The sequence below is a fragment of the Leptidea sinapis genome, chromosome 46 (assembly GCF_905404315.1).
Source record: "Leptidea sinapis chromosome 46, ilLepSina1.1, whole genome shotgun sequence".
Lineage (NCBI taxonomy): Eukaryota > Metazoa > Arthropoda > Insecta > Lepidoptera > Pieridae > Leptidea > Leptidea sinapis.
Genome location: NC_066310.1, coordinates 6,863,505 through 6,890,090, shown reverse-complemented (window position 1 = coordinate 6,890,090; position 26,586 = coordinate 6,863,505). Strand labels below are relative to the sequence as shown.

At 33.9% G+C, this 26,586-nt stretch overlaps 2 protein-coding genes across 3 annotated transcripts in view; both read left to right on the top strand.

Moving 5' to 3' along the window:
• The window catches only part of LOC126977843 (peptidyl-prolyl cis-trans isomerase FKBP8), a 323,871-nt gene that overhangs the window by 283,995 nt on the left and 13,290 nt on the right, over positions 1-26,586 (top strand). The gene's annotated exons all lie outside the window — the stretch shown is intronic.
• Positions 2,721-26,586, top strand: part of LOC126977825 (high affinity cAMP-specific and IBMX-insensitive 3',5'-cyclic phosphodiesterase 8) — a 276,616-nt gene continuing 252,750 nt past the window's right edge. For both annotated transcript variants that reach the window (XM_050826444.1, XM_050826443.1), the window contains exon 1: positions 2,721-2,848. The gene's annotated coding sequence lies outside the window, so the exon portion shown is untranslated. The remainder of the gene's footprint in view (positions 2,849-26,586) is intronic.

Here is a 26,586-nt window from a genome sequence, read left to right as displayed (position 1 = left end):
ATAATACCCCTACTGTGCAGGCGTGTGGGGGTATAAGTGTGACCAAAATGAAGTCTGGAGATGACTGACGTCGTCTGTTTGTCGACTAGACGATACCGATAGAACCACGGTCTAGTTGGGATGTATGTCAGTGTAACAGCAACTTTTAATTTTGAACGGTCGTAATAGAGTTGCCAGCGCGTGTCAAGTTCGGATTCAGCCAAAGAAAAAAGATCACGAAAGAAGCAATCGAATCGTTCCAGACTACCTATTTCTATGGCTTCTTTAGCATAAGAGTCGACAAAACCTCAGTGTTACCAAGATGGTAATCAAACAGAGACTGTCTGATAAGTAGCAGAAGGGGGTTAAGTATTTTTAGATGCAAACTGATTGGAGTTAATGATCTGTAGGCCGCTCAGTGAATCCAAAAGATAATAACTCTATATATCCCATGAGAAATTACATTTACCTGGCTCTTCATTTTTCATCTTTTTTATATTCCATTATTTTGAATAAACTGGAGGACAATGCAATAAGGCAGTAGGACGACTGCAAAAGAGGATATTTTCCTGTTTTTCAGATGGGGATGATTATTTATTTTTGCCATGATTCTAGTACAAATCGTGGCAAATTGCTTACCCGAGCAAAACTGGCACAAAGCACGTAGTAATAGTACAACATATTCCGCTATGTACTTGGGGGCATTTGATACATTTTGAGTTGGATCGACATTCCAAATTAGCAGCATTTACATTGTATTGTAGCTGATATGTCTCCACCGGCATGTCAGAGTAGCAACAAAATATTCTTTGGGGAACTATACTGTACTGTACTACTACTGCACCACTCTCCCCGTGGGGACCCATTCTATACCACATTCTTTGAAAACCTTACGATTAAGACGTTCAGCCTTGAATATTTCACCACAGTCGACGGTTACCTCAGCATCATTGACAAAGACTGTCATTGAGAGATTAGAGTGAATCTCTCTCACAACACCCATACGAGTGTTTTCAAATGTAAGGGATCATAGTGATTGGCGACTAGAAGGGTGTTGTTCGGAAATGAGTTAGATGCCGCTAGTGATTCAAACTAGGGCTATATATGAACTGACCACTGACTAACGGCCGTTCCCAATATTCAGTCTATCTCTTACTTGAGATAAAAATCGTAACTATCGTTGACTTTTCTGTCAACGATAACTCACCTTATCCGTACACGCTGTCTGTCAATGGGACGACGTATAGGTTACCAGCGATAGAAGTTTGTATGGAAATTGCAATACACGCGTCCCAATACAAGGCGATAAGAATGACTTATCGGGTATATTGGGACAGATTATTGCTTCAGATTAATGACAGCTAACTGACTGACAGTATAAACTAGTATTTATCTCTATCAGTATATTGGGAATGGCCGTAAGTTTTACATCACTTCCGACAATATACAGATCCAAATATACCTAAGCAATACTTTAAAAATAATCAAAATATTCCTTGGCATTGCAAATGGAATAATTCAAATATATCTTAGCAACGCGAGGGGAATAATCCAAAAATATCTTAGCAACGCAAGCAGAATAAGCCAAATATCACCTTAGCAATGCATAGGGAATAAATGAAATATACCTTAGCAATGCATAGGGAATAAATGAAATATACCTTAGCAATGCATTGTATTTAATAAATAATAAGTAATCACCACCATCATGTTCACGAAGCATCCTTTAAAATATATTTCATTTTTATACAGTTATTTTTTTATTTGTTTTTATGAAATATTTCATAGTTTAAATGGTTTTAACATTGAGCATGATTCATATTATATTGCATTTTAGCCCCTTATAAAATATTTTGTTTTGTATATTACAGCTAATCATGGACAAAAGATTCATGGACAAAAGATGGACAGTAGAAACGCCAATTTGGGAAGGACCATCTGGCAAAAGAAAAAGAGGCCGCCCAAGAAACAGATGGGTAGATGACATAATAAAAATAGCAGTTAAAGAATGGAGAGGAAAAGCACAGAGGAGGGTACATGGAGTAAGCTGGAGGAGGCCTATACCCGCAGTGTGGTTCAAATAACATAACTTTTATATTTTATATTATACGCGTAGTGTTAAGATTATATTATTATGTATTTGTACGTTGTTGGAATTAATTAAAGGCTTATTATTATTATTATAGCTGATGTAAAATCTTCTATTTGATTTAAATGCGTGGCTGTTGAGTTTCTTGTATGCTCTTCTTACGAACTCTACTTTTTCCGAACATATAGTAGATTCAGTAATATATATTAAACATTTATTATGACGATTCAAAAGCTGCTTGAATATATTATTTTAATAATTTCTAAAATACTTAAGCTGTAAATATTGACTTAAAAGAGTTACAATGATCTATTTTATAGTTCGTCTCTTAAACTCTACATTTCTAAAGTGATGTAAAATGTGTAACTTTGAATGTAATTTTTTTGTATTTTATTTTATTGATTTGAAAAATCTCCGTGATATATATAGGACACACGTCATAAGGCACACAATGAAACGAAGTGTAAATATTTGCATATTGTTTTTCTTATATTATAATCACTAACATTATAGTATAATTAATTAAAATAGATAAAACAGTCAAAAAGCATATTGAATAGAGCCTCAAGGTTGGGCGAGCGATTGACAGGACAGGGGAAAATGGGAAATGCCCAGGCTTAACTCGCGACCGTAGTTTAGATTTCAGTAACCATGCAGACGCCGGGAAGGGCGCACGTATTGAACGCGTCCGCTTTGAAGCGAAAAATCACTTCCAATAAACATGTGATAGAATTTTACTGTGCGTGTTGACAAGTTTTGTGTGTGTGTTTAAATATTATGGTAAGTAAAGTGATGCTTGTAATTTAATTTTAGAATAGATCTGCTCTGAAAACTCTTTCGCGTACAAGTGTTAATATTATGAAAATTTTCGCTGTACATTTTTGTTATACGATAACTTTGCTATATGAAGAATTTATTACGTTGCAATAATTCGTAAAGGTTTTGAATTGATTTTTTTTTATTGCGCATTGGTTTGAATGTTGAGTTATTAAGGGACGTGTGTTTGAGCCCCGGTAGGAATACTTGATGCTTATTGTTGTTTTGTGTAGGTTAGTATATTAGTGTTTATGTTATTCGAATTTCTGAGTTCTAATTTAAATTTCGCTGCGGCAAAAACTGCCCTTCAACAAATATTAAGACTGTGGTGTGCGGATTGTAAATACGGCTGTAAATTGTACCCAAAACTGTTTATTCAAATCTGACTAAAATTATATTGAAACTCAGTCTTATAAGATTCAGATTTTTTGAAATATTATATTGACACTCTTTTACACAAATAATCTTACCCCAAACTAGGCATAGCCCGTACTATAGGTACAAGACAACGATATATTTAATACAATATACTTACTTATATAAATACATATAGACATCCATGACTCGGAAACAAACATCTATATTCATCATATAATGTCTGTACGTAAAAAGCAAATAAATATGTTTTTTTAAATAATACATATATGTATGTTTTCTTTAAAAGAAAGAGAATTAAGTGAAAAACATTAACTGCAACAGAAATTATTTTCAAGGAATGTTTGCTATACGCAAATAAACAAAATCCATGCAAAATATGAATTAATTCTATTCAGTAAATTTTGCGTTTTCCCCAGACGTAAACAGATAAACAGACAAAAATTCTATAAAGTATACATGGGCAATAAATAAAAAAAAACAATAAAATTATGATCACACATCTCCACTGACGGTTAAAATATCCATCTTTTATATTAACTATGATAAGTATGTGCAAGAATGATACGATTTCAAGTTAAATATCAAATTATGGAACTTTTCTTGGTTTAGGTATAGAGCCTCAGAGAAGTCACAACCCCAATACAGACAAACAAACATAAAAAAAATGGATTACAAATGTTAAAAAACACAAATTCACTTAACAAAAAGCACTACTTAGTGCGAGAATGTATAACTTTCCGCATTCTTATCACACATGGGATAAACTTCTTTTCAGCAAATGTATTCAAATAAATACATCCACACACACACACACACACACATACGTTATAACGTAACGTATATAGGTTAGACGCTTTTTTCATAACAAAAAAAAACAACCGACTTCAAAAACACTATTCCAAAACAATATAATTCTAGTTACGACTATTGTTATTTTATGTATGGCAAATTTCAGACTATTATGGTTTTCCCATGGATGTCAGATTTGGACACGGGACACACGGGACCACACGGGAAGCACCAGCTTCCAAATAATAAAAGAATTATCAAAATCGGTTCACCCAGTCGAAAGTTTTGAGGTAACAAACATAAAAAAAACGTACCGACGAATTCTGAACCTACTGCTTTTTTTAAGTCGGTTAAAAAAAGAACAATGAATTATTGTTTGAATTATCTAGATAAAGTTGTTTTTCGCCTACAACTGAAGCATCACGTCGCATGTCAATAATATTGTAAATATACTATGCTATGTTTGTTTTAATTTTTTTTTAGTGTTTACCTTGCTGGCGGAATATAATAAATATACAAATATGCGGCTGGATTATGAGAAGTATTTCAATATCTATATATATATAAATGAATTGCTGTTCGTTAGTCTCGCTAAAACTCGGGAACGGCTGGATTGATTTGGCTAATTTCGGTCTTAAATTATTTGTCCAAGTCCAAAGGTTTAAAACGTGAATAAATATGAAAATGCTCGGAATTATAAAAAAAAAAAACAACAATTTTGTTTTTCCTTTGATGTATCCCCCGTCGTTCAGAAATCAAACTAGAACTTAATTTTAGCTAACTATAGTTGGTAGATTTACTACAGGTGTCTATCAGATTATTTTTATGTATATTGATAAATCTTAAGATTTGTCACAAATTAAAATTCATATAAAAACATTATTTTATTTATTATATACAAAACAACGTCTGTCGGGTCAGCTAGTATGTAATAAAAATCCTTCTAGAAGTTTCACTACGTAGATTTCGTAGCAGCCGGACTACATTAAATTTTCGCTGAATTTTAGTATCCAACATTGCAATTATTTTTAAAGCCTTATAACTTAGAATAAGGTTTGGTCTCCGCTGCGCTACAACTAGATACCGCACTATCTAACAACAACAGCTTCCTTATTGCGGCAACTACTCGTATAAGATGCTTGTGTTTATGGATGGCATTTTGACATTCAATCGCATCTTTAAAATTTTGTAATATACGCTTCGTGTTATTTTACACTAGCTGACCCGGCAAACGTTGTTCTGTCATATAAATTGTATTGATCTTTTCCTTGCTAATTGATAAGAGATGGCGCTAGTTGTATTCATTAGTAACAATCACACTTCTTTTATATTTTGTATAATTCACACTATAGTTTTATAAATTATAGCCTATTTGTTATTCTGGTGTGTAAGCTATATTATTGTAAAGTTTCATCAAAATCTATTCTGTAGATTTTGCGTTAAAGAAGTTCAAACATACATCCAGACATACAAACTTTCACATTTATAATATTAGTAGGATTGAAATTAATAAAATACATATATACTTACTGATGATATGTGATCCCAGTGTCTTTCTTATTTGTTGAAGTATTATTTTTACAAAGTTTTACTACGCGACTTTTTTGTTTCAATTATTAGCAAAGCTTAACACAACATGTGGCACGTCAGCGTTACATATTGTTCGAGACTGGCTCGAGTACGCCCATTTGGGCGAAGTAAAAGTTGCCGCACTTTGCAACTACGCCTGCGTTATCTAATTGGAGCGCAGCGGAGACCAACCCGTTAATCGAAGCCTTATAAAGCTGTCAATGAAAGTTTGTCAGCCACTTGTCAAAATTGATCGAACTGTACACTACTAAAATATACTAGAATCATAGATAATTTATACATCTAGATAGAGTATCTTGCTGTTAGAGAACCGATAAAAACAGGCCAGGGATATTAGTTAAGTATGCGTGACAAGCTAGTTCTTACACTTGCGATTACTACCTATGTCACGTTATGGAAGTGTGCATGCATTGCTCAAAATAGAGGTTAACTGTCAACTTCAAAAATTTTTTTCGACGTTTTCACTGCTGTCACAGTCTATCTAGACGTATAAATGATCTAAGACCAGCGTAAACTAGCTTGTACCAGTATTTGGCAGCCCTCAAAATTTTGATTTGTCACTATGTGCTTGCTAATGGTTTAATATTATAAATACTTAGGAGTGGCGGACTTTTTACGACTTGTTCATCAAAATCGGTTACAATAACAATAGAATCGTCTTCCTTTTCTATCTTTCTGTATCTCCGTTAAAGATGTTTGTTACTCTATACGCTAGTGTATTGTAAGTCCATTGATGATATTAACTTGTATTGCCATGTCATTATAATAAAATCCCAGCCACTGTTCAGGCATTATCTATAAAGAAATTTAAATGTTTTATAAAAAAATGGCTCTGTCGTAAATCGTTATACTCCACTGCTGAATATCTAAATGATCGGACAGCCTGGGACTAGATTGTGATTATTTTATAGCGATAGAAATGACTGTACAATATTGTATATTTTTATTGAAAAGAGCGCAAAAAAAGAATGCCTGGAGAGTTTCTTGCGCCGCTTCTTCTCTCTCAGAGCGCCATTTGTTTCCGAAGCGGTAGTAGTATCTAGTAGTTATTAGAAATTACATCAAGAAGAATTCTAAAGGAATCAATTTTGGGAAAATAAATGCCTTTTTATGCCTTTTATTGTTATTCGATGAGCTTCTTCTAAGTTTTTTTGGGGGGTGTGTTTCCACGCGTGCTCTTCGTTTTTGGAAAGTCAAGGACAAGTTCCACTATATTAATAATCGAGGCGCACGTTTAAAAATTAAAATAAAAGAATAATTTAAAGATTAAAAGCACATTAAAATATAATCTTAAAAAAACCCCGAAGTTGGTCGAACTGTATCACGGGCTTCCCAAACTTAGTTTATTTTTAAGGCTTTTAGTGATTACTACAATTTTTGTATCGTTAAAATATATTATAATAAGAATTATGTTATTTAAAAGTTTGAAACATATAGTCTACAGCCATTAGGCGGATGAACAAACACATACATTGAATTCAAGGTCTAAAGGTTGATGCAACTAATATAATAATATTAATATTGACACACTCTTAAACAAATTATCTTGCCCCAAACTAGGCATAGCCTGGACTATGGGTACAAGACAACGATATATTTAATACAATATACATACTTTAACATACATAAATATATATAAACATCCATGACTCGGAAACAAACATATAAATGATTGCACCTACCGCGATTCAAACTCGGGACATCTAGCTCAGTAGACAGGGTCACTTACCACTGGGCTATAGGGGCCGTCAATTTTATATACGATAATTTCTATTGATACAGTTAATTCTTTATAACTTTTTTATATTATTTAAGCACGACTCATATATTGGATGCAACACCTTACAAACTAATTTATGTATATTACAGCCATTGTAAAATACTCTATTTGAATGAAAAGAGTGGCCGTTGAGTTTCTTGTATGTTCTTCTCACGGGCTCAACTTTTCGCGGGCATATGGTAAATTTGAAAGAAATATTTGTAGTGACGATTCAAAGCGCTTAGTTTAAACCAAATTGAATAAAGTTTATTTGACTTTGACTTTGACATACGCCTAAGGGCTGTAGGCGTGGGATAAATATTCTATTTGTCTGTGTTTATGTCCGGGAAAAAGTCAGAAACTACTGAATTGAATGAGTCTCTAATACTCAAACTCAAAACAACATATAGGCTGTATTTTATCGTGATATATAAAGGTATAGTGTATTTGTGTATAGTGTCCACGGGGACGAAATATAACCGATGACAAAAAAACATGTGTACAGTGTGCATCACACGTGGTTGAAGTGAAACCTTCGAAAATTTTGGCTTCAAGATAATGAGAGGAACGATAAATTTCGGGAAGAGGATAAATGTAGGTTTTTAGTAATTATCATAGTGATACAAAATTTAATAATTATTTTAATTCGTATATATTACATAGATTAATTCAGACTCAGAACATACATTTTCGATGATAGATTAAAGAGGTTTATGGTAACTAAAGTATGAAATAAACTCTTTGGTCTTAATATATCTTTGGAATACTGCGTCAATTACTGTTTTTGATCTTGATGTTGACACAGTGCGAATGCTGCATATTTTCAAATTTAATTTGGCCTCTAAAAACTCATTAACAGAATCGCTGAATACAATGCAAAATTTACATTAAACCTCTAAGCTGCATATGAAGACCTGGTACATGTTGCTAGGATAACACATGATTTCAATCGCTATGAAAGACATTACTATCACCGCTACCATATTTATGTTCTCCTGTTGTCGGGCGCGGAGTGCATGATGTCAGAATATATTAAGGTACATATACACGCGTCATACATAAGTCAATCTCTTCTTCAACTATGAGCGCCTGGTACCAAAATACTGTATAATGCTAATCTTATTCTCTCGCCGGCTGAATCATATACATTCACCTCTCTATCGTCTCGCTTTTTCGTTTCATCGAGTTTCAAATCACAACAATTCCAAAGAAGTTTCACTTCAAAAAACAGACTTATAGAGCGCCTTTGAAATAGGCTTGAGAAGGCATTCTTATTTGTATTCTAAAGAAATAATTAAATGCTGCGTTCATTCCACGTGCGTCATTCCTGGTTCCCTGTTATCTGGGTTAATGATGCGTGTACTTTTAATTCTATGTCAATGAGTGAACGACCTTTGAATAAAGATTAATAGGAAACATTCGTGGCTTTTTTTCCATACCAATTTTTTCGACTAGTTTCTCCTTGGGCTGTGAAATGTAGTGCCGAGAAACTATATGTTTTTATTCACTTTGTTCTGCATATGAATCCCCATAAAAAAAATACGGGTTGCACTCAGGGAGTGCCGGCAGAAGTGAAAATCGCCTTAGGGAGAGTGTTCGCTGATGACAAAGCTTAAAAACCAAATTATTAAATTGTAAAAATATTTGCGTTGCCGGCCTTTAAGGTGGGAGTATGCTTTTTTCTTGAAGGTCCCTAAGTCGTATCTGTTCGGGAAGACCGCTGCCGGTAGTTGATTCCACAAAGTGGCTGTGCGAGGCAAGAAATTTCGAAGAAAACGCGCGGTTGTGGAATGCCAGACGTCTACGTGATGCGGATGGTACTTTGCACGTAATGTCCGATGGTGGAATTCGGCCACTGGAATCAACCTGAACAGCTCCTCTGAGCACTCCCCGTGATAAATGCGGTAGAAGATGAAGAGAGAACCCACATCTCTACGTAATGCTAGAGAAAAATATATTGAAAAGAGCGCAAAAAAAGAATACTGGGAGAGTTTCTTGCGCCACTTCTCTCTCAGAGCGCCATTTGTTTCCGAAGCGGTAGTAGTATCTAGTAGTTATTAGAAATGACATCTAAAAAAATTCTAAAAGAATCAATTTTGAGAAAATAAATGCATTTTATGCCTATTAATAAAATGATCACTGCCAAGTAAAACGGTTTTTTTTTTTATGAAAAAAGGGACGAGACGAGCAGGACGTTCAGCTGGTGGTGATTGATACTCAAAACCCATTTCAATGCAGTACCACTCAGGATTTTTGAAAAACCCAAAAATTCTGAGGGGCTCTACAGTTGCGCTCGTCACCTTGAGACATAAGGTGTTAAGTCTCATTTGCCCTGTAATTTTACTAGTTCGACGCCCTTCTGATCGAAACACAGTAATGTTTACACATTACTTCTTCACGGCAGAAATAGGCGCCGTTGTGGTACCCATAATCTAGCCGGCATCCTGTGCAAAGGAGCCTCCCACTGGTAAAAATCATAGTTTATTATTAATCATAAATTTATTAGCTACCATACTGCAGTCTGCGACTAGTGTGATGATACAACGACAGTAAAAATGTAGTTAGTCATAATATGAGCTTGTTAAATGATGATCGAATCAAAAGATCCATTTTAAATAAATTTATTCTTATATTATTAATAAAATAATTTAAATAAAACACTTTTAAAGGATTAAAACGTGTGTAACTGTGTTTCTACATTAGATTTTTGCGTTAAAGTTACATTTTTTATTTTAGTTAACCCGACGTTTCAAGGCCTTTCCAGATCTCGTTTTCAGTGGGATTGATTCGTCCCCCTGAAAATGAAACTTTTATGTAAAAATCGAATATAAAACCGTTACAATTGCAGGCGTTTTAATCCTTTAAAAGTGTTATATTTGAATGTGTAACACTCGCGCTAATCAAAGAAAATACAATAAAAAAATTATTAAAAATGACCTCAGAAGAAGTAAGTATATAAGTATAATATTAAATATATCGTTGTCTTGTACTCATAGTACAGGCTATGCCTAGTTTGGGCAAGTGTGTCATTATTATTATTGTAATTAAGTGTCTAACGGCTGTTCCCAATATACTATCTACAGATAAAGATAAATTACTACCTTCTACTGTCAGTAATTATCTGTCAATAATCTGAAGCTGTCCCAATATACCCGATAAGTCATTCTTATCGCCTTATATTGGGACACGTGAATTGTAATTTCCATACAAACTTCTATCGCTGGTAAGCTATACGTCATCCCATTGACAAACAGCGTGTACGGATAAGGTCGATAAGTTTATTGGGACAGAGAAGTCAACCATAGTTACGATTTTTATCACAAGTAAGTGATAGACAGAATATTGAGAACGGTTATTAGAAATGAAACTTAGAAAACTTAGTAGATATCTATCCAGTGATGCGCGCACAAATAAAAACCTTTATTGATTTGTTTATGTAAATAAAATGTATTAGTGGACCAATGCCCTCAGAATTCGTATTTCTCGATAAATTTTTGTGAATACCAAGCTATTAGTACTATACTTGTCCTTTAGTTTCAGCTCTTAACTCGTAGATGTCAAGTCATACCATCACCTTAAGGCGCGGACTCACTGGGATTGTAAATGCTACCAATTGTGTTAATCATGTGGCTAAGCTGCAAATGGGCATTTATTTTACAGGTTTTCTTTTGTTTATTCAAAATATACATATTAAATTCAATAATTGTTCGGTTTAAGTTTTAGGAAAATACTAATTCTATTCAAATCTTTAAAAAAATAATGTTGTTATCGCTGAAAATTCAGAGATTTTTAACTCCAAAGTTTATTTTTGGCAAGCAACTTCCAAACTTTTTGTTGGATACTAGCTGACCCAGCAAACGTTGTATTGTCCGATATTAAAATCGCGATACAAAAGTAACTGTTGATCGTAGATGGGTGAAAATTTGAAGTTGTATGTATTTTTTAATGCTGACTCATAATCAAATTTATAAGAAAGATGTCAAAAAAATTAAACAAAAAGATTTCGTGTGGACCACCCTTAACATTTAGGGGCATGAAAAATAGATGTTGTCCGATTCTCAGACCTACCCAATATGCACTCAAAATTTCATGAGAATCGGTCTAGCCGTTTCGAAGGAGGTTAACTACAAACACCGCGACATGAGAATTTTATATATTAGATAGCTGACCCGGCAAACGTTGTTTTGCCATATAAAGTATAATTCACGCGATAGTTTTATAAGTAAAAAAATATTGCCTATATTATAGCCTGTACATCATTTTGTTCTATTGTCAATAGTTTTTGCAGCGCACGCAAAAATAGGTTTTCGATTTTACACCTTGTGTTACAAAATAGCAATTTTATTACGGATCCCTAATTTTGAAAAAAAAAACATAGCCTATAGCCTTCCTCGATAAATGTACATAAACACTGAAAGAATCATTCAATTCGGACCAGTAGTACCAGAGATTAGCGCGTTCAAACAAACAAACAAACACTGCAGCTTTATAATATTAGTATAGATTCTACTTTTTTTCTACTACTACTACTTTATTACTACTATTTTTCTTTGAGTCTTTCCTTTTGAAATGCATTTTTTGCGTTAGAATATTTTCATTGCGATATGTTGTAATCGACTCTCTAAGCAACCAATTTTTGTGGATATAGAGGTATGACCGCGCCTTAAGGTTCTATTGTTACACACCGTATTGTCAGTGAGCACGTATCGAGGTCGGTCGCTAATTATTTCGGCGTGATGACGATCTCCCGTGTTGACACACGAATGACGAACACTTCCTGTTTTACCAACGTAATAGATTATCATATTAGTATATAGAGTATAAACCGATACTATATGTGGATTTACTTATCTGAACTCAGTTTATTTTTTATGAAAATAAGGGACGAAACGAGCAGGACGTTCAGCTGATGGTAATTAATACGCCCTTCCCATTACAATGCAGTGCCGCTCAGGATTCTTGAAAAACCCCAAAAATTCTGAGTGGCACTACAAATGCACTCTTCTCCTTGAGACATAAGATGTTAAGTCTCATTTGCCCAGTAATTTCACTAGCTACGGCGCCCTTCAGACCGAAACACAGTAATGCTTACACATTACAGCTTCACGGCAGAAATAGGCGACGTTGTGGTACCCATAATCTAGCCGGCATCCTGTGCAAAGGAGCCTCCCAATGGTACTGAGATTTGAAAATGCCAATTTGTTATTGATAATATTAATATGTAAACAATTTGTTATGTTCTTAAAGTGATAACCCTCACTTCTAGGATTAAAACACAAAAAAAAAACAAATTTTGTTTTCAAATTTTAAAAACATATCAAATTGTTTAGATTTGACAAGAGCGACATCTCACTTCAGTTTCCTAATATACAAATACTGGGATTGAGCAGGTTATCAACTGTAAAGTAGATACTGTAGATGAAACCACAACCTGAGAATTGAACAAAGCATACACGATTTTATGACGATACGTCACTCGAACGACTAGTTCAGTTGAAAGAGTACTCGCACGGAACGCGAGAGGTGACATTTATTGATGATGTCATTTAAATGTGACTTTTTGAAGGTGTTCCTAAAATTAAAACTGAATTTTAACCTTAAGTTCATTATTTTTATTCATTTAGTTACGTGTTTTCGGTGTGAAAAGTATAGTACAATTTACTTTATAACTTACTCTATAGAAGTATCAATATATTCCTGATAATGTCATGTGTGCACATGGCACTTAAAATAAATTTGCTAGAAACTGTCATAACCATAATGTTAACCAGGAACAAACATAAACTTATAATGCCTACTACCCGCCTATGTCAAGTTAGTAAGTCGTTTGTGGGGCGTTGTAAATGCTTTTAAAACAAGATCCCAGATAATGTTCAAAATTTAATTGTTAAAAAACGTTTGTGTGATAAAGGTTACTATAACATTAATGACTTTCTTAATGATACCACTGATTGGGAATAGAGCGACCGCACACAGGCTATTAAATAAATCAAAATATTGTACGATTTTACATTGTAACCATATTTTTATAAAAAAAAGAAGCCCGCTGAGTTTGTTGCGCCCGTTCTTCTCAGATCTGAGGCATACCTTTTGGAATAGGTGGTAGTTTTTAACTTTCAATAAGTGATTTTATATTCTATTTTGAATAAAAATATTTTAATTTGAATTTGAAATAACTCACCAACCCGATGGCCTAAATTTTATACGTCGTGTGAGTTTTTACAAAATAAATATTAAGTAAAGTTCTCGCCTGTTAGTCACTTCACACAATTAACAAATATTTAAAAAATATATTCTAATGCTAATGGCTCACATATTAATTACTAAGCATGAGAATATATTTTAAATAATTTTTTTTTTGTGTATTGCAAATTCTTTTTAGAAATACCCACAGTTCTTAAGTTGTCATATCGATTTTGATTTTTTTCTTAAAAGTGAAGAAGTTGGTGCCAATTCAAATAAAAACTAAAATTAAAACAAACTTAATTACCCCTACCAAATTAATAATTAGTTATTTTTTAAGGGATAACCATCACTACCTACGTAAGCGTTGTTTTGGTATTGCATATAAAGGCCATTTTGTAAGACATAATAAATACATTAAGAAAAAAGATTTAATAAGAAAAGAACAAGAATAATGTTGATATTCATGTTGTTTTTCTCATTTTTTTATTACAAACTTATTTCAAATTCTACGGTTACGATTTATTTAATAATTATGGGAAGTAAATTTCGTAGCAGAAATGATCAAGTAATAATTTATATGTGCGCAATTTTTAATTTGATGATTTGCAATATTGGCAAAAAAGTATTCATATCACTGACCTGTATAAATACCACTGGACAGGCTGTTCCATACAGCAATTTGACAGCAAATTTTTATTTGAAGCGCCATTTGCGAGCGTCTAGAGAACAAATTTTGACGTTTAATATAAATGGCTGCCAAGGAACGTACAAAATTTTTTCTTGACTTTGAAGTATTTTTTCATTTTGAATTAATTTCTTACGTTTTCCGTGTTAGTTATACATCAAGAATCAACGTAATAAAGTACACTTTTTTTGTAAATAGTTTAGGTTTAGCTTTAAATAACTTTAACTCAAAGGTATTGTCTGTTTTCCATAATTACTTCTCACTATTGGCAGCTCAATATGACTAGCTCTTCGTGTAACAATTCTGGTTAAATTCTTTTTTTAAAGAAGGAGTTAGTGTGTTTTTTTTTATTTAAAACCTTGTAAATGAGTAAGCATGTAGTGTGTGTGTTTAATTGTCTGATTGTCATAATTTTTGATTCTGTGTAGATTTTTTTCATTTGAAGTTAAGTAGGGATAATGAAACAGTAGATTTACTAGTTTATTTTGTGTTGTCTGTAGTTTATCTAATTTCGACTTTGCAGTACAACCCCATATTTCTATAAGACACAATAGATGTGGTTTAGTTTCCCACCATCTACCATCCGTTTACTGAGACTTTAGCTCTAGTTTGAGTACTGCAGACTCTCGCTACATGGCCAACAGTGCCAAAATGGCGAATATCAAACAGGCACAAAAGAACTTTGAAAGCCGCCAGTCCAGTAGTATATAGTAGAGGTCAGTGATTCATATACATAAAGACTAAATAACTTAAAAATCTCTAGCAATTTAATATTATTATGAATAAATAAAACCGACAAATTGTACCAGGGCATAAGAAGTTTGAAGAAGTTATCCTATAATACAAACAAGTCGTAATCACAGTACAAATGGAAACAAAATTATAATTATTTGTTTTATGATAAACAAGAGATAAGGCGCTATTTTTCAAATAGTTTTATTTGTGTTCTGTCTACACCGGAATATAATTCAAGTTTCAGTAAAAAAGTATAATTACTTGTATCTACTATAACTATAATGATATTGTAATACTTGTATTAAATTTCAGACAATAGGTAAACGTCTTAACTTAATTTACAGTTATTAAAATTTTATCATAACTTCTAAGCTAGCTAATTTTATATTCAAACTAGCTGACCCGGAAAACGTTGTTTTGCCATATAAATTATTTTTAGTGTTAGACCGTTTTTTAGACATTGCAAACATTACTTGTAAAATAAACTTAGCCTAAGTTATTACAACAGCTACCTGCCAATAAAAGTCCCGTCAAAATCAGTCCAGCCATTTTAGAGATCAGCCGGAACAAACAGACAGTCAGACAGAGAAAATTGTAAAACATATTATTTTTGTGTATATATATATTCATAAATATGTAGTAAAAACGGATTTTTCAATATTAAAAACAGACACTCCAATTTTATTTATATGTGTATAGATATGTATAGATATTCAAATTCAAATATTTTTATTCAAAGTAAGATTTAAAACACTTATTGTACGTCAAAATTTCCACCACCCATTTGAAAATTTAAATTCCCTCAGACATGAGAAGAAGAGGTGTTTTTTATAAAGTCAAATATATACGTTACCCAACAATTACATTGTTATTCGTAACACGTTTCTGTTGTACATTTTCTGTGATCATGTTGTAAAAGGATTTCGGTTAGTAGTAGTTGATGCAAGATGCAATTTATAACTGTGAATAAACCAAGAATAAGCAAAATGTTAATAAATAGACATTTTGCCTATGATTGGCTTATAACGTTTCCCGTGTTTATTTGCGAAGCTGCCTGACATTCGGAAATCTTCAGAATTATCATTGTATTGACAGTGTTGTCGGCTATACGGTCAACATTTTGCTTATTCTTGGTTTATTCTCAGGTATAACTTTATACCAATTTTATTTTTAGGCCAAATATGTTTCGTCTTATAAGGCTGGTTATTTCACTAGCTACGGGCCCCTTCAAGCCGATACGCAATACAACTTGTACAATACTATTTGAAACCAGAAAATGGCGCCCCTGACATATCTATCTGTCATTTTGTTCAAAGAAATAACCCACTGCTTGGAAATATGTAACTTTAACACTTTGTGAAGATCTTAGAAAATCGTGATCTGTTATTCCTGTTTCCCATTTCGGAAGACACGCCTGATCCTGTGAATGTAAAATATTGTAAAATTCTAATTACTACAAACGTTCAAATCTTTATTAAAAATATCTGGACGACTGAGCCGTGCTCAGATTTTTAAGAATGTACAATATTTGAACAAAATAAAACTAATAGGACATCTGGATTTGAATCGCGGTCTTCTGCTTTCCAGATCACCCAATCTGAGTTATTATAGTCTTGTATATATTGACGAAATTTACCTTTGTATTCTAATGTTACTGTAGCTGTTTCTCATTAAAACACGGATAAAACTACATTTTTTTAAAAAATAGAAACCTAGCTGGAACGATTACTTGCCCCCCAAAACTACCTCTATACTAAATTTCATTAAAATCATTGGAGCCGTTTCCTAGACACAGATTATATATAATATACAAAAATTGCTCGTTTAAATGTATGAGATTAGGAAGTCAGCGTTCGGAGAGTACGTCACACAACGTCATAAATAGCCTTAGTACTTTAGTGACCCGAGATAAGTAGCGAGTGCGGTACGTTATCTAGAGAACGATAGTGATAATGATGAGCTATTATCTACCGTGAGCCTAATGGCTTGATGATAAACTACCAACCTGAATGTTGCTTTTGGTATTCATACGCTTCATTGTGTGTCTTCTACCGCATTTATCACGGGGATTGTGCCGAAGAGCTGTTTAACCTGATTCCTGCCGCCGAATTCCTCCTTCGCACAACACGCCTCAAGTTAGGATATCATCCCCACCATCTGGATGTGTGGCGGTCCTCCACAGTGCGGTTTTCAAGGAGCTTTCTTCCACGTACTAAAAAGCTGTGGAATGAGCTTTCTTGTGCGGTGTTTCCGGGACGATACGACATGGGTACCTTAAAAAAAAGCGTGTGCTCCTGTGATTCCTCTGGTGTTGCAAGAGATTGTGGGCGGCGGTGATCACTTAGCACCAGGTGACCCGTACGATCGTTTTTCCTCCTATTCCATAAAAAAATACGCAAATGTTACTAAATAGAGAGTCAATTACAACTCTCGGCACATCGCCTGTTTTCCAAGTCTCTGTGTAAGAATGTGTCATTGTTCGACCTAGTCTGGCCATAAATACAGTTACAATTAAAAATAAACAAAATATTTCATTTGAATTTGGAATCTGTCATTTGTATAATATTTGTACAATAGATTGGCATTCTTCATTGTTTTGGCACCAATACATTGTACAATAGATTTTAAAAACTTAAAATCTATTTAAAAACTCTCCATACGCTTGGTATTAGTAAAATATTTGTGTACCGGGCTATTAATAGGTACAATGAGACCCCCTCTGTTTGTGACAGAAGTAGAAGTGAAGTTCTGGCCGTTCACGTAGTCGTCGTACGAAAAAGGTGGTCAAAGCAGTAAGGGAAAGAATCCGAAGAAATCCTGTCCGAATGCAAAAGATTTAATCACAGGAGATGAAGATAGCACCTAGAACCATGTCGCGTATTTTAAAAGATGACTTAGGACGTACTGGTCATTTCTTAACTGATAATTTAAAAAAAAATTGGGCGGTGAAATCGACTAGGATAGCCAATGCTTACAATAAAGCCATTTGAGTCATAAAAGAAAAACCCATAGCATAAACTCTATATTATTGTATATATAGAGCTTGCCGTCCAAAGCTGTCGTCTCCAAAACAAACCTAGGGCTCTCAGCATCTATCAATAGGATTTTAACTGTATATAATAGTAGAAATAAAGTTCTTTACATTGACATAGTAGGTGATAGTCTTCCTAAATTCAAAAAGAAGCTAAGCTAATAGCAATTACAATATAGTGACCAAAGAGGAAAGTATATTTTTATATTATTTTATTCATACTTGGTTTTTTTTGAAGTTATACTTCTTTAGGTGCGTTATGAAAAAATGATGGGAGTGAAATTTTAAGATGCGCGCGCATCACTGTAACACAAAAGCAACAGGTTGAAGTTGGTTATTAAAATATCTTTCTATTTTACACACATTACATTGATTGTTTTTTTATTTATTTAGATTTTAGAACATTGGTACCAAGACCAAACCATACCAAAATACAATAAAAAAGAATATTAAAATCATATTGAAATAGGTTTATTACTGCAAAATTACATTGACATAAAAGCAAAACATAATGACGTTTGTACCTTTTTGGTATTATTAAAAATAAACTCCTAAGACTATTACAACCTGTGCTATTATCTGACATGTGTGACTTTTTTTTTGTTTCTTCTTCCATTATTAGGAAAGTTAAATTGTTCAATTAAATACAGCCGTATTCTTTAATATTCAATAATTTATTTCACGATTTTAACAATATTGTTCTTTTTACAAACATTGTACACGACGAATAAATAATTTTAAGGATTTGTTTTGTTGCCAAAGAAGTATAACTGCTTCCGTGAATAGATAAGTATGCACACACTTTTTTTATTTTATTTTTAAGTTAACTCTAATTGTATGTTATTTGTTCATGACACTAGAACCAGTTAGTTAACTGTTACAGCTTGCTGGAGCTTTGTCCCCCTTCTTTTTCGTTTCTTCTGCTTCAAACTAGTGTCTCTTTTGCAAGTTGTGGCAATCTCTAAGTGGGTCTATAATTTAACAACAGTATGTTCCACACTTTGTTTAGTTTACTATAATCTGTTATGAAAATAAGGGACGTGACGAGCAGGACGTTCAGCTGATAGTATTTTCAGCCCTGCCTATTACAATGCAGTGCCGCTCAGGATTCTTGAAAAACCCAAAAATTCTTAACGGCACTACAATTGCGCTCGACACCTTGAGACGTAAGATGTTAAGTCTCATTTGCCTAGTAAATTCACTAGCTACGGAGCCCTTCAGACCAAAACACAGTAATGCTTACACATTACTGCTTCACGGCAGAAATAGGCGTTGTTCTGGTACCCATAATCTAGCCGGCATCCTGTGCAAAGGAGCCTCCTACAGGTAAATAACGATTAATAGTAACCTGTCCATTGTCCTTAAATAAATAAAATAAATAAATGCTTTTAAATATTTTGTTACATTCATTGGCCACACATCTCATCGTGTTGCCAACAATCGTCGCAAACATATGACACAGTGCAGAGTTGAGAAACGTGTAATGGCCGAATTCGTAATACCAGCGTATCGTGAGTGTGCGCTGTTAGTGCGTTTCGTCTCACGAATACTAAAGAAGTCGGTACAAAAACACAGCAAGCGTTGCAGTAAGTATATATAGTCTCATCTGCCATGAATTATTTTTAGGACAAGATTAACACGTGGCTGCAAATGGCGTTACGCAAAGTCTCGAAAGGGACCGGCAAAATATCGATGAACTTTAACTTAAACACAATAGATACCAAATGTTAATTTTACTAATTTTATATTGCGTTGACACTCTTTTGGCTTCGGTGACCTACTAGGAGTTGATACTAGCAGCCCACGCACTGTTTTCGGATAAAACGAGATTCTTTCTTGCCCAAAGACTAAAAAAATGTGTGTTTCCTGGCTTCAGCGAAACTCATCAAGGAGTTGTTGGTAGCAACCCACGCATTGCATCAGATAAAACTAGATTCTTTCTTGCCCAAAGACTAAAAAAATGTGTGTTTCCCAGCGAAGTATGTATAGAATTTGAGGAAGACAGACATCCTGATTGTAATCCCGATTATCATGATAAGTATCCTAATGATCTTGATTATCCTGCATGTGAATGTGGTGTTCTTCCCGTATATTCATCATCTTCGTCGTTCTGGTCTTCTATCTGATCCAATGATCTCTTCTTCAGCAACAGAATCTTATTAAATTCTCCTTATATCTTGGTCTCTTATCTTGTCATTTCAACACAATAATATTTAGAAATTTTAGGTTTAAATATTGCGAGTCTACATTCTTATTGATGCAATAAAACTATAAAATTGAGGGTAGGATGATATTTTCTATCACAGTATGCAATTAAAAAAAGTCAACGTCGATCGGGTTCATAATGCCTAATTCCACCACCGGATATTACGTTAAAATACCGAATTCGACCAGCATCATGTTGCAGTCTTAAGTAAAGGGGGTTCTTCCACGTAAGCCTCTTGGCCTTTTGGCCCCTCTTATATAGGTACGTACCTACGCAGCTGCATGAATCAATATGACCCTGTAAAAAGAAGGTATAATGAAAATGTTTTTATTCATATTCTATGTCTTAACTAATTTGTTGGGAATAATGATATTACACATTTACAACTAACAGATATATGACTAGCCAACTACGAGATACAAAATCGTTCTAATGGTTTTTGCCAGGTCAGGAGTATCTGCTGATTTTTTTTTGGTTAAAATCATTACTCCAACCAATTACTGCCATATTGCTTTATTGAAAACCAATATTTGCTAAGGACTTTTCCTTCTTCGAATTTTAGTCTTGGCATAGCAAGATCAATCTATATTCTATTAATATATATTTTATTATATTTATTAATATAAATAGGAGTTTTCCACCTATGTATTGACTCACCACGACCATAAGGACTTGAAATTTGGTAGGAATATCCCTTTCGCCGAGTAGAGGTCAGGTGAGAACGGATTTTACGAAATTCGTTTGGATTTCAAATTATTAGTGTTTTTTTTATCGTGAACACAACAACGACTGCCAGGTCAGCTAGTAATCCTATAAGAGGCTTTTATCATCAAGAGATTTCAACTATATACCCGATAAATTTGAAATTTGCCACAGTTACTAATTTCGCGATGTAACGGATTTGAGGTAATTTAATCCAAAATGTATCTATTAGTTACATATTATCTGCGAAGCTTAGCAACCATTGCTATCATGGTAAGAGTTACAGACAATGTTTGTCTAGTAAGCTACTATATAAAAGTAGGTGAAACTCTAATACTAACTCTAACTACTACTCACAATCCTGCTACTCCAGGAATCAATGACGTTGGGGCTACTGAAAACCAGCGCATCATTGGCGCCACGCCAGTTATTACTGTGATAGCTCCATTTGGTGACATTCACTGCCGCACAGAACCCACTTTTTCTTTTTTAGTAATAAATTGTATTATTTAAGTTTTGTTATTTGTTCTAAGAATTTATTACTCATTCTGGTTTGTTATTTAATAATTGTGTAGTGGTGGTTATCAATAATTGTATTCTAATCTATTTTAATAAAAACAACGATTACAAAGAACACGTTAAAAATCTAATATTGAATGTTTTAAAATTTTTCGCGGTTACGTTTTCTTTATTACAAAATGTAATTTATGAGTTGCTTATATTGTTTTGCTTTACAAAGGAAGTGTAATAATTTGACGTTCGCAACAGCTATCGTATAATATTATACAAACACATTTGATTGCCGATCATGACGGTGTAATTAGCATGCGACTGACGGTGTCGTATGTTATTGCAAAACAGGAGGACTATTCGTGGGTACACTTGAATATTATTTTGATACGCATTAGTTTGTGTAGAGAATATCAATAAGTGACTTTCGTGGCAAGAGTCGAATGGAGAAGTGGATTTTGAATTTGAATTTGAAAAACGAAATATCTTGTCCATGAAATCTGCAATACCAGAGGTCTTAGAAATATGTTTGCGACTATTCAAATTCAAATTCAAAACAATCTTTACTCACTGTAAAACTTTATAAGTCAGGATGAAGTACAAAAGTTACAATAGCATTCAAATGAGTATAACAATATCCCAACTATCTTTATCATTCAAATAATCTTTCACATTATAATAGGCCTTAGATTTTTATTTATTTTTTACGATAAAAATTTTTTAATTGGTAATATTTTAATATCATTTGGGAGTTTGTTATAAAATATAACACAGTCCACTCTAAAAGATTTAGCAATTTTACGGAGAGTAGTAGATGGAATTGCGAGTTTATATTTGTTTCGAATATATACATTAGGTTCATCACTATTCTTTTTAAATTGGCTTATTTGTTTATGAGATTCTCGTATATGTATTGGCAGTGTACTACTATCATAATATTAATTTCTATAAACTTTTCTCTCAATGAATAAACTTCCCTCCAGAAGTTAATCTTTTATTTGTTTTCACGACCATCCTCTAGAGAATCTTTTTTTTTATTTAAATACCTATATATATTACACATATATTTCGTTATTTGGTTAATCTAGCGAATCGTCAGATATGTGGAAAGCGATGGCCAGTCTATGCATCATGCTTAAGAAGGGGAACTGCTAGTGGTGCCTGGTCAATTCTGTCATCGGGTACTTTTATTTTGGTAACATTTAAAGTTATAAGTACTTTTTCATAAGCTTATAAAATGGTTGATCTATTGCGCTCATTATTATTAAAGGATTTTTTTTGTATAATAACTTCTTTATTTCATTTAAACTTCCACAAGTGGAATCGTTTGACTTTTAAGTGCGCCACATAGAAAACATTCTATAAATATAATGTAAAATACGTTTCCAAAACATGTTGACCTCACTCGATTTCGCGCTACTTCCATCCAGTTTTCTTGACGTCATCCTTCCATTGCATCTATGTCTCTTTCCGCCCGAAGTTTCTGTACTTGTTTTGTCCCACAATTTGAAGATCCAAGCTGTGCCATCCTGGCCACTGCCATTTCAGATGTCCCATTCGATTTTCATTGATCGCGTCAGTGACTTTACTTTGCTCTTGAACCCTTCAAAAACATGAAGAAATATTAAAACATAACAATCAATAATTGATAAACTTAATGAGATAGCTCTTATACGATGAAACATCGTAAAAATACTGAATCACACTGAAAATATTTAATTTCAATCACGAAGAAAGAAATCCTGATGGACATTCATCTGTGACAGGCAAAAATTAAACAGTGTGTTAATAGATACATAAATGAAATGAAACTTAAATGTGTCAGTCTGCAATCGAAGATATTTTATCACTTAACTAACCTGGACCCAAGAAGCTAGAACAACACATTAAGCTATTTCTTCGGTATATTTTATTACTTTTTACGAAATAATAATTATAATAATGATAAAGCCTCTTTTAATGATTTTCCATTTGATTTTCTACATTTTAGTGTAAGTATGTTAGTACGGTTAGTCGACAAACATGATTATTTTATTATTAACTTTTATGTTAGTAAATTATAATGCATGCACTATGTAAGTTTTACTAGCACTGTCTTCATAATTTTCAAATGGATCCCAGTTGGGTAAAGGCCTCCTCCATTCCTTTCTATGTTTCTCTTTTTCGAGCCAGTTAGTTCCGTCAATCCTCATAATCTCATCGGTCCACCTTTTATGCGGTCTGCCCACATTTCTCTTTATTATCATATTTAGGACAAATAATTTCGCAGCTAAATTCAATACAGACCTTTAACGAATAATCTAACTACGAAATACAATTATAAAATTAACTTCTCTCTGTTAGCGTATAAAATTAAGGGTCCAACTTAATAGAAACAGCAGTAAATAACAACTTGGGTCCTCCATTAAATAATTAACAATATCATAATTGACAATAATTTTCAAGCTCTCAACCCAATAGTTTGTTATGAATGATTAACTAGTACAATACAACTTTACCCTCTATTCAAATTCAAATTCAAATTCATTCATTGTCGTATTCTCGCTCTTCGAGAACAATTCCCGTAATGGCTCGACTACTCGCGGAATACTAGGTCTCGAAATCTCGCGCGATTGTTAACTCCGCATTCAGCTGAAAGTCAAATCCAAATTGGCTTCGAAGGAACTGGTGGTCATAAATAGATCTTAGCGATACCTCAAAAATTCTTTCTAGTGGTCTAAGCGGACAAAGCGCAGGTCCGACCACATATTATTGAGTATGCTCTCAAATCTTATCTGGTGCACCTCAGTATTAGCTCGAACCATTTGAACACAGGCAACGCAGAGCTTATTTCTCGATGCTTGAATTGTCCAGTGTTCTGTTTTTTTTATGGAATAGGAGGACAAACGAGCGTACGGGTCACCTGGTGTTAAGTGATAACCGCCGCCCACAATCTCTTGCAACACCAGAGCAATCACAGAAGCGTTGCCGGCCTTTAAGGAAGGTGTACGCACTTTTTTTGAAGGTACCCATGTCGTATCGCCCCGGAAACACCGCACAAGGAAGCTCATTCCACATTGTTGTAGTACGAGGAAGAAAGCTCCTTGAAAACCGCACTGTGGAAGACCGCCACACATCCAGGTAGGGATGATAACCTAACTTGTGGCGTGTCGTGCGAAGGTGGAATTCGGCGGCAGGAATCAGATTAAACAGCTCTTCGGAATACTCCCCGTGATAATTTCTGTGAATGGCTAGATCAATTGGCGTGTTCAGAACATCAAGCCGAATCCCACCTTCGCACTACACGCTACAAATTTTATATAATGACATATGTCGTATAGCATTACAGTGCGGTTTTCATAGAACTTTCTACCATGCATAATCTAAGTATGAGCTTCCTTGCGTGGTGTTACCATTGGTATCTTTACTAATAGGCCGGCAAAACGCCTGTGATTGCTCTGGTGTTGCAAGAAAATGTGGACTGAACTTAACATCAGGTACGTACGCTCGTCTGTCAATTAAAATATCTAGTGAAACTTCTGGGCAAATTGTAATGGACAAGACTTATCACTTACATCAGGTAAATGTCTTTCCTGTTTCGTCACTTTTTTCATAATAAATAAATAAATCAATTTTACCTTCCGAAATAGGCAGGTACCCCGCGCCGCGGTTTGCCTTAGATCGGCGCGATTTTGGCGCGCGCACAGCGGCTTGTCAATGCGTATTTTTTACGTGTATTATTAGATTGCTTATAATCATGATGATTTGAATGAATGTATAAGAAAGCTATTGAACAAGCTATAAGACCATGCAAAATAAACCATCTTATAAAGCAAATGAGGTTCAGAACTTGCTCAGGGCCTAGTGTATATGGAGACATATGGAGCTTCCCGATTTTTGGAAGATTTTGTAAAACAATTGAGAAAATAGTTTATTGAGTTTATACAAGTGGCGGTGGCGCTGGTTTGGTCTCGTACCATTGTATTTTCAATTTTCGAATTTATATGAAAGTATCATTCAAAGACTTGCACGAATTTCCACTAATTAGAATCTCAAAGTAAACGCGTCCCTTTTAACGGCAAGCCTTTTTATTTAATGGCAGTGTCGGTTAAATGTAAAACTATTATCTTTTATAGTCTATAAACCTCTTTAATCATTAACCTAATTGCAGTATTAATTGCACTTGAAGCAAAAGCGCTGTAAAAAGGAGAAGAGTTATGATATATGACATAATATACCGAGATACATTAAACTCTCATCGGTTATTTATTATACGCTTCATATTAAATTATTATGTTTTTAAAAGTGATAACCCTCACTTCTAGGATTTGTACACAAATAAAATTTTATGAACGATGCGGGACTCGAATACACGGCCTCTTCCGTTCCGTGCCAGTACTCTGCCAACTGAGCTAACCATTCGAGTGACGTATCGTCATAAAATCTTGTATGCTTTGTTCAACTCTCAGGTTGTGTCCTAGAAGTGAGAGTTATCACTTTAAAAACATAATAATTTGTTTTGATTTACAAGAGCGACATCTCAAGTCAATTTCCTAATATGCAAATATTGGGGTTGAGCAGGTTATCAACTGTAAAGTAGATCCTGTAGATGAAGCCACTGTTAGGAAAAATGATAGGAATAAAAACACTGCGATGAGATTACACTTGATTTTAATACTATGAGCGATAACAAACAAGACAAGTACGTACATTACCAATGACCATTAGCAGAGAACAGGAACTTAAAGGGCTGACGTCTATTTGACATTACATATGTCACACTGAGCACAGACAAAATAAACTTTTAGGTTGCGTTTACATTTAAGCAATAGCTTCAACACTGGCCCTTAAACGCAAGCTAAACATAAACTACAACTTAACAAAGTTACATTCTAACTTAGTTCAGTTAAAACACAAACATTATAAGTTAACCTATGAACTTGTTAGCAACTGACTTGTGAAATAATTATGCTTTTCTTTACAAAGTGCTTTAGTTAATATGTCTGCTAACATATTTGCAGTTGACAAGTATTTTATTTCAACAACACCTTTATTAACAATTTCTTTAATAAAATGATGACGTATATCAATGTGCTTTGTTCTGGAATGAAATACAAAACTTTTACATAACTTAATAGCAGATTGATTGTCA